The following is a 12,280-nucleotide window of genomic DNA, read 5'->3' as shown; positions in this document are numbered from 1 at the left end:
CACACACACACACACACACACACACACACACACACACACACACACACCCCTTGTACATTGGAAAGTTAGAAATTACATTTTACATTGTACTATTGGGCAGGGGGTTCATTTAATAACAAAAGCAGCTTGGAGTAATGGAAAGAGCACCCCAGAGAGGAAGGCTTCCAGGACGTGGGTTCTTGTCCTTGTGCTGTGTGACCTTGGGAAAGTCTGGACCCCTTTTTGAAGCCCGAGAGGGTCAAACCGTAATCTCTAAGGGACCTTCTAGATGTCTATGACTAAGATTCTGGGACAAATATATTTCATGAAGCATGCAGGTGGTCAGGGTCGCGATGGGGGAAATGGACTAAACGACCCCTGGATGCCCTCCTGGGGCTGGGATTTGATGGTTTGTACACAGTCACGGGGAGCCTCGTACGGGCTAATCCTGGCCTTACAAAGGAGTGCGGTTAGAGTCGTTGGGTGGTGGCGAGGTTTTTCTGCAAGCACACACGATGCTTATCATCTTTTGTGCAGGTTGATGCCGAAGCCCCAGAGACCACCCAGCCTGACAAAGAAAGGAATTCTTGTCTGCAGTTGACAGCCTTCAGGTTGAAGGCTTTCCATTTGCCCCGGAGGCTGTCACTCGCAGAACAATGGCGACGAGCAGGGTGGCTCTCACCTGAGACTGGCGCTGCTGCGGGGGAGGGGGAGTGACTGCTGCCTCTCCTCCCAGGACTTGGAGGCGGTAAGATCTCTCAGCCAGCAGCAGGCACTCAGCGGCAGACGTGCCTGGAGAGGCTGTGGAGGATTATTTTCTGCGTGGATGGGGTCTCACTCTACAGATCAGAAAGCAGTAAGTGCTTAGGACATCGCTCTTCATTTTAAAAAATTATAATGAATTACTGATACACACAAAACATAAATCAATCTCAAATCATTATGTTGGGTGAAAGAAGTCAGACACAAGGATTACATACTGTATAATCCCATTTCTATGACCTTCTGTAGAAGACAAAACTAAGCTATGGTGCTAAAAATTAGATCAATGGCTGCTTCCTTAGGAGAGGGAAAGGTTGACTGCAAAGGGACAGGGAGGAACTTCCTAGGGGGTAGAAACTCTGTCTTGACTGAGTGATGATGAGATGGGTGCACCTTTGTGAAACTCTGAACTGTATACATAAAATCACTGCATTTTATTGTATGCAATTATATTTCAATAACACTGATAAAAACTAAACTGTAAAAACAAGTTTAGGGAATTCCCTGGTGGCCCAATGGTTAAGACTCAGTGCTTTCACTGCCGTGGGCCTGGGTTCAACCCCTGGTCGGGGAACTAAGATCCCACAAACCGCATGGCACGGCCGAAAAAACAAACAAACCAAAAAACAAGTTTAATGACTTTCTCATTCTCAAAAGAAATACTTGTTGGGAGTTCTCTGGTAGCCTAGTGGTTAGGATTCCGGGCTTTCACTGTAAGGGAACTGAGATCCTGCAAGCCACGTGGCACAGCCAAAAAAAAAAAAAAAAAAAGGTTCACATTAGAAGACTGAGAAGATACAGATATGGTGAAAAATAAAGAAAAATCTTCCATAATCCCATCACCCAGAGGTAAACATGGTTATCTCATTTTGACATGGGTAGTGCCAGACCTTTATTTTCACAAAAATGAAATCATAATCTGCATTATCATTAATCTATTTATGCATTAAATTGGCAATATAGGTACATAAGTAAAACTTCAAAAGGTACGAAAGGTCATAAAGTGAAAAATAAATCTCTCTCCCAGTCCCCCCTCCCTAGAAGCAATTACTCGTATCATTTACTTGTATATTCTCCTGGAGATATGTTATGCGTTTACAAGCATATATGCGTGATGATCCTTAAGGGAAAAAATGGTAGCATACTCTATACACAATTTGTACCTGTATTAACCTATATATTTTAATATAACATGACAGGAATATCTTTCCATGTTATTGAAATTTTTCTACAGTGTCATTTTTAAGCAGCCTTTGATTCAAGTAGAACATAAAAACCAAAATATGCAAAAATTATAAGTGTAAAGTTCAAAGTGTTTTCATAAATTGAATCTACTTTTATATCCAGTACAAATATAAAACAATAGATCATTACCAGCATTCCAGAAAACCTTTTGGACCTTCTCCTAGTCACTGTCTCCTCTCCTGCAAAAGAAGCCACTATCCTGACTTCTAATTTCTAATGAGTTTTGCCTGCTTTTTGAACTTTATACAGTATTTATGTACTGATAATAGAATTATACAGTATTTATTCTTATGTCTGTATGCTTTCACTCAACAGTATATGAATGAGATTAATTCATGTCATTGCATATAGCAACATTTCATTCACATTTAACTGACATATAGTATCCCTTTGTATAAATATATCACAATTTATTTATCCATTCTGCTGTTGAGGGACATGGGGGTTGTTTTCAGGTCTTAGCTGTTATAGATGCTATGAGCATTCAGTAGATGTCTTTTGGTGAACATATGTATACATTTCTGTTGCATATATGCTTAGGAGTGCAACTGCTAGGTCATAGATATGCATATATTCAGCATTAGCAGAAAAAAAAAAAGTCTCCAAAATGGTTGCACCAATTTACACTCTCTCCTGCAGTGTATGAGAGTTGCTCTACATCCCACCTACAAAATCAACTTTAATGGCTATGTAGCATTTCATTATACAGACATGCCATACTTTATTTTACCTGTTTCCTGTAATTCAGGGATTCCTAACTCTTTTTGAGCCATAGACACACTGGCGTTCTGATAAAGCTTGAGGACCCCTTCTCAGAATATGACATAGTAAAATGTGAGTTTTATTATGAACATACTAAAGGATAACATCTAGCAGCAGGTCTAAAATCACAGTAACATCGAAATTTCAAAATGAGCATAAATATTAAAATGCTTACTCCCCTTTTGTGCTGCTTTTCCTGTGAAATGCGTATCTTAGCTTTTGCCAATTTTTAATGGCCTATTTATTTTCTAATTTTTATATAAGCACCCCTTGTGTATTATAGATATTACCCACCTATGTGAAATGTTGCAATTTTTTTCATTTGTCATTAGCTTTGCCATTACGTTTGGTTTTTTTTTTTGGTTTTTTTTATTTCTTTTTGTGTGTGTGTGGTACGCGAGCCTCTCACTGTTGTGGCCTCTCCCGTTGCAGAGCACAGGCTGCGGACACGCAGGCTCAGCGCCCATGGCTCACGGGCCTAGCCGCTCTGCGGCATGTGGGATCTTCCCAGACCAGGGCACGAACCCGTGTCCCCTGCATTGGCAGGCGGACTCTCAACCACTGCGCCCCCAGGGAAGCCCAACGTTTGTTTTTTAAATAACAGCTTTACTGATAAAAAAAACTCACATACCATAAAACTCACTCTTTTCAAGTATACAATTTGGTGGCTTTTAGTATACATCAGCATGTTTTCAGGGCTTATCCATGTTGTAGTAGGTGTCAGTACTTCATTCCTTTTTATGGCGGAATAATACTCCATTGTATGGTATGGTAGACCAAGTTTTTATTTATCAGTTGATAGCCAGGTGGGTTGTTTCTACTTTATAGCTATTATAAAGTACAAGTTTGTATGTAACAAGTTTTTGTGCAGACATATATTTTCATTTATCTTGGGTATATACCTAGGAGTGGAATTTCTGGGTCATATAACTCTATGTTTAACATTTTGAGGAACTGCCAGACTATTTTCCAAAGTCGCTGCATCATTTAAAAATCCCACTAGCCATGTATGAGATGTTTATGGTTTTTTAATACATAAAAATTTTTAACTTTACATAGAAAAATAAATCAAATCAATGTTTTTCTTTATGGTTTCTGTCTTTGAGGCATTCTTAGAAAGGCTTTCACCATTCCAAAATTATAGAAATAGCCATATATATATATTTATACACACACACACACACACACTATGTACTTCTATGTTTTTCATTTTTGTAATTAGAAACTTTAAACAACCACTTGGAATCTACATTATGCAATGCCAGGTCTTCCTACTCTCTCTGCCATTTTGATGGACTTCTGAATCCATTTTTGTCTGCCTTATAATTAATGGCAATTTTCCCCAGATTCAGAGGTGTGGTGAATTGCTATTGAACTCTTTTCTTGTTTCTTCAGTTTTTATGGCTGTTTCAGATACTTCTAACCATATGCCTTTTTTCTTTTTGGCATATGATTTTTAAATAAAATGCTCAGCTGAATGTATTTTTCAGTGGTATAAACATTTTATCAGAATTGGGGGGAAAAAAAAAGGCTATGGGACTTCCCTGGTGGTGCAGTGGTTAAGAATCCGCCTGTCAATGCAGGGGACATGGGTTCGAGCTCTGGTCCGGGAAGATCTCACTTGCCGCAGAACAACTAAGCCCATGCGCCACAACTTCTGAGCCTGCGCTCTAGAGCCCATGAGCCACAACTACTGAGCCCAGGCGCCACAACTACTGAGCCTGTGCTCTAGAGCCCGAGAGTCACAACTACTGAAGCCCACGCGCCTACAGCCCATGCTCCGCAACAAGAGAAGCCACCGCAATGAGAAGCCTGCGTACCACAACAAAGAGTAGCCCCCGCTCACCGCAATTAGAGAAAGCCCGTGCGCAGCAACGAAGACCCAATGCAGCCAAAAACAAATTAAAAAAAAAAAAAGGCTATGGATGGTGTTCTAGACACACTTTATTTCATGTGTCCTGTCTTTCCCTGCTTTCATTGTCTTTAGAGTGAATGGAAGCCCTGTGTTTGGTAAGAAGACAAAGATTGGCTGAATAAGTAGTGAAGGGACTAGCGGGGCTGAGAGAAGTTTGGGAGTCTTTGGGGAACATTCACTAGGTTTTCCAGCCTGTCCTGTTTTTTCTCACTACCCACCACCTCACAAACAGAAAGTTGACTGTTTCCACTTGTAATAGTGTAACAAAGCCTCACATTTCCAACTTTTCATATCATTTTTATTCTGTTTTTTTTGGTTGTTGTTGTTGTTTTTGCGGTACATGGGCCTCTCACTGTTGTGGCCTCTCCCGCTGCAGAGCACAGGCTCCGGACACGCAGGCTCAGTGCCCATGGCTCACGGGCCTAGCCGCTCAGCAGTATATGGGATCTTCCCGGACTGGGGCACAAACCCACATCCCCTGCATCGGCAGGCAGACTCTCAACCACTTCGCCACCAGGTGTTTTATCCTTACTGCAATCCTAGGAGGTTAGACGGGACCAGGGCTCATTAGCCCCAGTTTACAGATGAAAAAACAGAGCCCCCAAGAAGGGAAACGCTGAAACCATAAGGCTGGGGTCTGGTAAAGTGGCATCTTAACAGTCTAGGACTCCTGACTTAAAGCCTCAAAAACCCCTGTTCAGCAGGGAAAGAGGGTCAAAGGTCCAGGGTGTGTACACATACAGCCCTCAAAAGGAATGTGGGGTTTTGTGGTGTGAGTTTTTCTTCCCCTTTCTAAGCACGCTTCGCATGCCAGCAAAGGGTGTGCATATGTGTGTTGGGGGATGGGAGGGGTAAGTCTCAGAATTGCATGTCATTCCTAAGCCATTTTATAAAGGACATCAAAGCATGGAACGTGTCATGAAGTTCACAAGTCCCTTCTGGCCTTCTGGTGTCTCATCAGAGCCCAGCTTCTGCAAGAGAATGACGGAATGAGTGGAAACTAGGCTTCGGTTCCATGTGACATGACTCATTACATGGTTTACTGTGATCTGTACCTGTGCTTCAAATTCATAAAACACCCCTTTTGTGACAATACAGAGAGACAAACTCTGCTTCGTGGGTTCAAAAATAAAAGTTGAAAAGATAAAGTCTTTGCATGCCTGTGACACTGCATATACCAATGTGAAGCGTCCTTTGGGGGAGGGGGGAGATTTTCTGGTCAAATGCTTTGAGCAAATGCCACATATTGCACACCCCTCTTGGAGATTCACAGTGAAAATCAATATATTTGAGGCTCCAAGAAGTCAAGCAATGATGAGGCATATTGAATTCCGTACCCTGGGGTTTACCTAGCATCTCTAACCACTGAGCTCTTTCCTCAGGTGACATCCAAGACTTCTTGCCCAATAACGGTTCCACAGAACCTAAGTTTGCATAGCGCTGCTACAGAACATACGTTTCTACTACATCTGTGTAAATATTAATATATTCCTCCATTAATTTCAATCTATGACTCTGAACAAGCTGACAGTGTTTTTTGAGGCTAAATATAGGTTAAATTCTATTACAACAAACCCCAAGAGGCTGCCCCAATTCTTTTACACTTGTGCTGTGCTTCTAAATGTATCAAATATTCCTTCTTATAAGTATACGATTTTCAGAAACTGAATGCATTTTCGATCATGCAGATATTTTTATTGTATAAGAAATTTATTATAATATACTTTCATCTGTATTGTACTTATTGAGTGGTTGAACTTGATATTTCTATCTAGTATTCATAAAATGTCTTATTTTCAAAATTGTCCATATTATATCATCATCAATTTTTATTGAAGCTGTATATGTAATTTTCATGAAAATATTTAAGTGGATTTTCCCTTTGGGGTATTAAAGTATATCTGAATAGAATCTTTGTTATTACAGGAATAATTGATGAGCCCTTTTAAGTTTTTACAAAATACAGAAAAGCAGAAAAAAGACCGTTATCTATTCTCTCAAATACAACCGCTATTAGCATTTTCACCTATGCATATATAGTTTTTACATAGTGGAGATCCCACTTTGCAATGTTGTCTCTTACTTATTGACTTAACATTATACCAAGAGCATTAGCATTTATTTCTATATTTGACAAATGTATAAACAAAGAAAACAATTTAAGATGAGATTCTGCCTTCCAAGAGACATTGGTGGTTTCAATTATGTGGAGCCCAGGAGTAATGAAGAGGTTCCTCACAGGATGCAGAGAAGTGCAGGGCTGCTTAGATGACCCTGAGTGTCAGTGAGGTAGCATCTTGGCCCCCAGCAGTGCCCCCTCCCTATAGCTAAGTCCTCTTGGGTCCCCCTGAAAGTTCCTCCAACCCCAGGTCCTAGGACCATCCCCTCCCTCACTCAGACTTAAGTCAAAGAACCACGGTCAGGAGAGACAGGTGAATTCACACTTTACGTTATAGAGAAAATCGAGATAAACAACCTTCCCTCAACCACCAAGTTTTGCTTTTCCCTTTCTCCCACATTGGCTGTAATATGAACAATTGCGCAATACCTTATAGTTTAAAATCCTGATAATTGTAAATATTCTAATATTACATATTCTAATGTAGTCCTGGTGAGAGCCTTTTACAGATGAGGTAGTTGAGACTCAGGGGGCTTAAGTGATTTGGCCAAGGCCCCTTTCAGCAGGTAAGTAATAGCTCCAGAATCCCAGCCCCGGTCTCTGGAGTCCCAGTCTCTGGCAGAGACTATGCAGACCTGCACCCCTGCTTTCAGGCAGGCATAAAATGCCATATAAAATGTCAAACCAAAGTACAGCTGTCCTTGGCTGTGGGGAATTGCAAGGTATTTCAATCCAACAGAATGAATGGGCTTATTACAAAATCCTTCTAATTCCTCAGTCAGCTTGTCTGAGCCACAGTTCTGGGCCCTCCGTTGCTGGGTATTCATCTATGGCTGACAGACACTGCACATTCCGAATAAAAAGCACGCAGGGCTAGGAGGTGGCTTTGGTTCTCATAATGGCCACAGGTGTGGTCAGATGACAAAGATGATGGCAAAGACTGACCTGCCTCTCTGAGGTTTTACACAGCTAGGAGGATTTGTTGTGTGGGGCAGCTTTCGTTTGCCTGCCTGTGTTTTCCCTGGGAAAGGAGGACACTCAAAAACATCTCCAAAACTTTGAATCTGGAGGGCAGTTCAGGCTCAAAACTGAGTAAGAAAGGGTTAGAAAAAAATTAGAGTGAAGTTTAAAGAGCATTCTAACCAGACCATGTGCGAGACTAGGGTTGGAATTTGCTGGTGACAGCCAGAGAATAGTAAGAAAGGAACAAAACTGTATTTGTTTCTTTAAAACAGATAAACTTCACCATGAAATGTTTGCTCCTTGCCATTTTACACCATTACAAATAAATACAGTTGCCCAAATATAGGGCCTCAAGTGGAACCTTTCAATTTTTTATTCTAATCCTTCAAGTTTTCCTGAAAGACTGGGCCGGAAAATGTAATTTCCCAGTCTGGGTCTTACTTCCCCTGTCTGTAAAATGAAGGATTTTGAACACACAACCACTTAGGGTCCTTCTAGTATAGTTTCTATTATTTTTATATAAATTCAACTTAACAAACACCATTGAACACTTATCCTATGGCATTTCTTGTTCCTGGCTCTGACAGTGTATAAGATGCTCGTTTCCTGCCCACAAAGAGCCACTATTCACTAGGGGGGGATGAGACTAGTGTAGAGGCTTGTGATACAAAGCCAAGCCTGGTGTGTGTACATATGCGTGTGTGTGTGTGTGTGTGTGTGTGTGTGTGTGTGTGTGTGTGTATGGTACACGAGATGCACTGGGCCAAAAGAGTGATAGAAGTAGAGAACCTGGCCTTGAATGCTAAGGCAAGGCGTGGGCAGTTCATTTGGTGGGTACTGGGGAGCCACTGAAGGCCTGAAGGAAGAGATGTAATGTCATCAGAATTGTACTTTAGAAATATTAATCTGGCAAAATGGGCCTACTGGTTTTCTTAAAGGCCTCCCCAGTGGCAAATGGAGGAGTTGAAATTAGAACCCACCCAGGCTAACTCCCAAGCTTGGGCATATAACTCTCCAAGAAGGCCATGGAAACACTCTAGATGAGCTTCAAATTGACAACCGCGTAGACTGTTTAGACACCAGCGTCCTATCCGGAGGGATACACTGGGGGAAAATAACATCTGACAGGAAGGGGTGAAGATTTACTTGCTAATTCCTACGTATTGAAAGCTGACCCCTAAAAGATATGTCCACATCCTAATCCCTGGACCTGTGAATATTACCTTGCATATAGCAAAAGACTGAATATTACCTTGTAGAGCAAGAGATGTGAATAAATTAAGGATCTTGAGAGGAGGAACTTATTCTGGATTATTCAGACAGCCTTACATGCAATCACATGCATCCTTATAAGAGAGACACACAGAGAAGAGGAAGAAGCAATGTGACCAGAGACTGCAGTGATGTGGCCACAAGTTAAGGAAAGCCTGAGGCCACCAGAAGCTGGAAGAGGCAAGGCATGGATTCTCCTGAGAACCTCGGAGAAGAGAGTGGCCTTGCGACACCTTGATTACAGACTTCTGGCCTCCAGAACTGTGAGAGAAGAGATGTCTGCTGTTTTAAGTCACCCAGTTTGTGGTACTGTGTTACAGCAGCCACAGGAAACTAACATATGAAGCCACTTTTTGTTAAATTTAATTAATTCATTTCAACTGGTAATGCATGCATATGGGTCAACATTTTGAAAGGGTAGAGAATATATACTGAAAAGGAAATCTTCCTCCTTTCCACACCCACCAGCCACCATTTCCTCCCATTAAATCTTGTGTGTGTGTGTGTGTGTCTGTGTCTGTGTGCATGTGCGCAACTACAGATTTGCACATTTTCCCAAAATAATCTGGAAGGTAGCAAGTGGTCATGCGGTAGCAAAAACAGACCTTATCTGGGCTTCCCTGGTGGTGCAGTGGTTAAGGATCCGCCTGCCAATGCAGGGGACATGGGTTCGAGCCCTGGTCCGGGAAGATCCCACATACCGTGGAGCAACTAAGCCCATGCCCCACAACTACTGAGCCTGCATGCTGCAACTACTGAAGCCTGCGCTCCTAGAGCCCGTGCTCTGCAACAAGAGCAGCCACCACAAGAGAAGCCCGTGCACCACAACGAAGAGGAGTCCCCGCTCTCTGCAACTAGAGAAAGCCCGCGCGTAACAACGAAGACCCAACGCATATATGGAGACTCTTTGGACAAGCTCCCTAACCTCAGAGGGCCTTGGTGTTCCCCTCTGTAAAGGGGGGATGATGATGTTTCCCACCTCTAGGACTATGGTGAGGATTAAATGAGATGACGTGGGTGAAGCTCTCAGCAGAGACTGGTATGTGGCTGCATAGAAAGTTCCCATCTTGTGAACTACTGTCGCTGCTGCTTATGTGGCCTGTTGGGGGCGCTTCTCAGCTCAACACTTCTCCACTTGGAATCAGCCACCCCATCTTTTGCTGACAAGCCTAAAAGAGAAGGCTGCATTCTTGTCATTCCAGGGTTATTTCTGTCTGTCTGTGGGCTCTTCTTTCAGTGTTGATGGAAAACAAAGGTTACATAACATCAATAAGCCAATTCTTAAAACCCATACAGGGAAAGTAAGGAGCATGAGAGGAAAGCAGATGTGCCTGGGTTACAAAGACAGGATTCTGGGCCTTCACCCACACTGTTCCTTCACCTGCAATGCCTTTTGGAGTACAAAAATTCTAATGGCAACCCTGCATTGGGGTCTTCAATGTAATAGAAAGAACACAGGAGTTAGGGAATTCAAACCCACTTACACTGCAACTTTGGCCAACACGCTTCCACTCGGTGAGCCTCAGTCATTTTAATCTACCTATCTCAGAGTTGTCATGTGGGTTACAAAGGAGGAGCCAGGGACCCGCTTAGACATTAGCTACTCCGTCGCTTATTTTACAAATGAGGAAATCGGGATCCAGAAAAGACAAGTTGCCAGCCCAAGATTACCCAAGGAGTCAGTAGCTGAGCTGGGGCTGGAACTCAGCCTTCAAGAAACACCCCTTTTCTCTTTAGCAGGCTGATGAGACATACGTGATGAACCATCATATACTACATAAATGTCATTTGAGGTCACTGGTCTTAATGATGGCTACACCTTGGTCTACCTGTTTCTTTTTCTAAAGTTCTATCCAAAATGGACGCAAGTCCCAAGCCTCTGCTTTTCAGCCTTTGAAGGAAGGGTATGGGGTATCTGAATTGCCCCTACAACTATGGGCCTCTGCTCCTGACCCCACCCCTGTGTGCCCCTTGATCAGGAATGCAGGGAATGAGCCTGTGCATAAGGCCACTTGACCTTCTGCAGGGGGACATGGTGATGGGGACAGGGCACGGGAACCTTTTAGTGGCAAATGATTCTTACCTGGACTGGGTAAACATTCTTTAAACGCACACATAACTCTCAAATATTTGTCTCCCTGACTTGTACTTCGTTCTTTCCAAATTGTATGAAACTGGAAAACAAGTTGGGAGGTTTCTAATAAACGTTTACCACCATCCAACATGAAATGTCTTCTTTCTTTTTACTTATCATTAAAAATAAAACAACAGACTATACTATCTGGAGAGACAAGGCTGTTTACATTGTGTGTGTGGGAAACTGCTATTTGCATTAGCAGGTATGGGCAGAAAGGTGATTGGTCACCTTACCCTACAACAATTAGAGACATCCAACACTATGCTTCCCTTCTCTCATATCTAGAGACACCAGAAATAAACAAACAAACTCAGTAGAATTTAAAAGAATCAATCAGTTTTCACTTATAACAAATTAGATGGTCTAGAATGAACACAGGGTGGTCTCCTGGGAACTACCAGTGTATCTTAAACTTTCATTTGTTTTTCATGTTACTAAGTAGCATCCTTTCATTTCAGCTTGAAGAGCTCTGTCAGCATGATGATTCTTATTACAACCAAGCTTTACCATGATGGTTGCAAAATGATAATCTTCCAACCCTAGCACTCCCTTCACATTTATTGGTTGGCATTTTACTGTAAGCAAGAGCCCTTGCCTCTTCCCTATGTAGTCACCCATTTATTATCAGTACAGATTCATAGATTCCTATTTTTTCAATGGTTTATTATTCCTTATTTTATTAATTATTTTGATGTTCAAATTATCCCAGATTTGGCTGGTGGGCTCCTCTTCAAGATGATTCTTGTGTCATTTTGACTTGCCCCCACCATTTTTTTTTTTTAAACACTACCTTACTTTCCAGCACAAGACAGACCAAGCTCATCTTGTGAAAGGAAAGCATGGAGATTAGAAAAAAAGAAAGCGGCACTTACATATCAATAAAGATGACTGCGCATTATCAAAGTATGGGTATTAACCAAGAATAATTATTCTAAGTATTTAACACATGAAGAAATAATTATGCATAGAAAAAAGAAAGGGCTAGAAGAAAATGCTAGAAAACTAGAAGAAACTCTGTTGGAATTATGAGAAGTTTTTCATATTGCTCTTCTTTTCTGTATATCCCAGATTTTATGTGGTGAGAATAAATTATATTTATAACGGGAAATTTTATGTAAAAGTTTTT

The 12,280-nt window shown here is 41.7% G+C and overlaps 1 protein-coding gene across 1 annotated transcript in view; it reads right to left on the bottom strand.

The window, feature by feature from the left end:
• The window catches only part of XPA (XPA, DNA damage recognition and repair factor), a 97,376-nt gene that overhangs the window by 48,228 nt on the left and 36,868 nt on the right, over nt 1–12,280 (bottom strand). The gene's annotated exons all lie outside the window — the stretch shown is intronic.

Source organism: Aethalodelphis obliquidens, unplaced genomic scaffold (assembly GCF_003676395.1).
Source record: "Aethalodelphis obliquidens isolate GAN/ISIS:26980383/991018 unplaced genomic scaffold, ASM367639v1 scaffold7, whole genome shotgun sequence".
Taxonomy (NCBI): Eukaryota; Metazoa; Chordata; class Mammalia; order Artiodactyla; family Delphinidae; genus Aethalodelphis; species Aethalodelphis obliquidens.
Note: the sequence above shows the minus strand (reverse complement) of the source record. Positions and strands in the feature narration are given on the sequence as shown.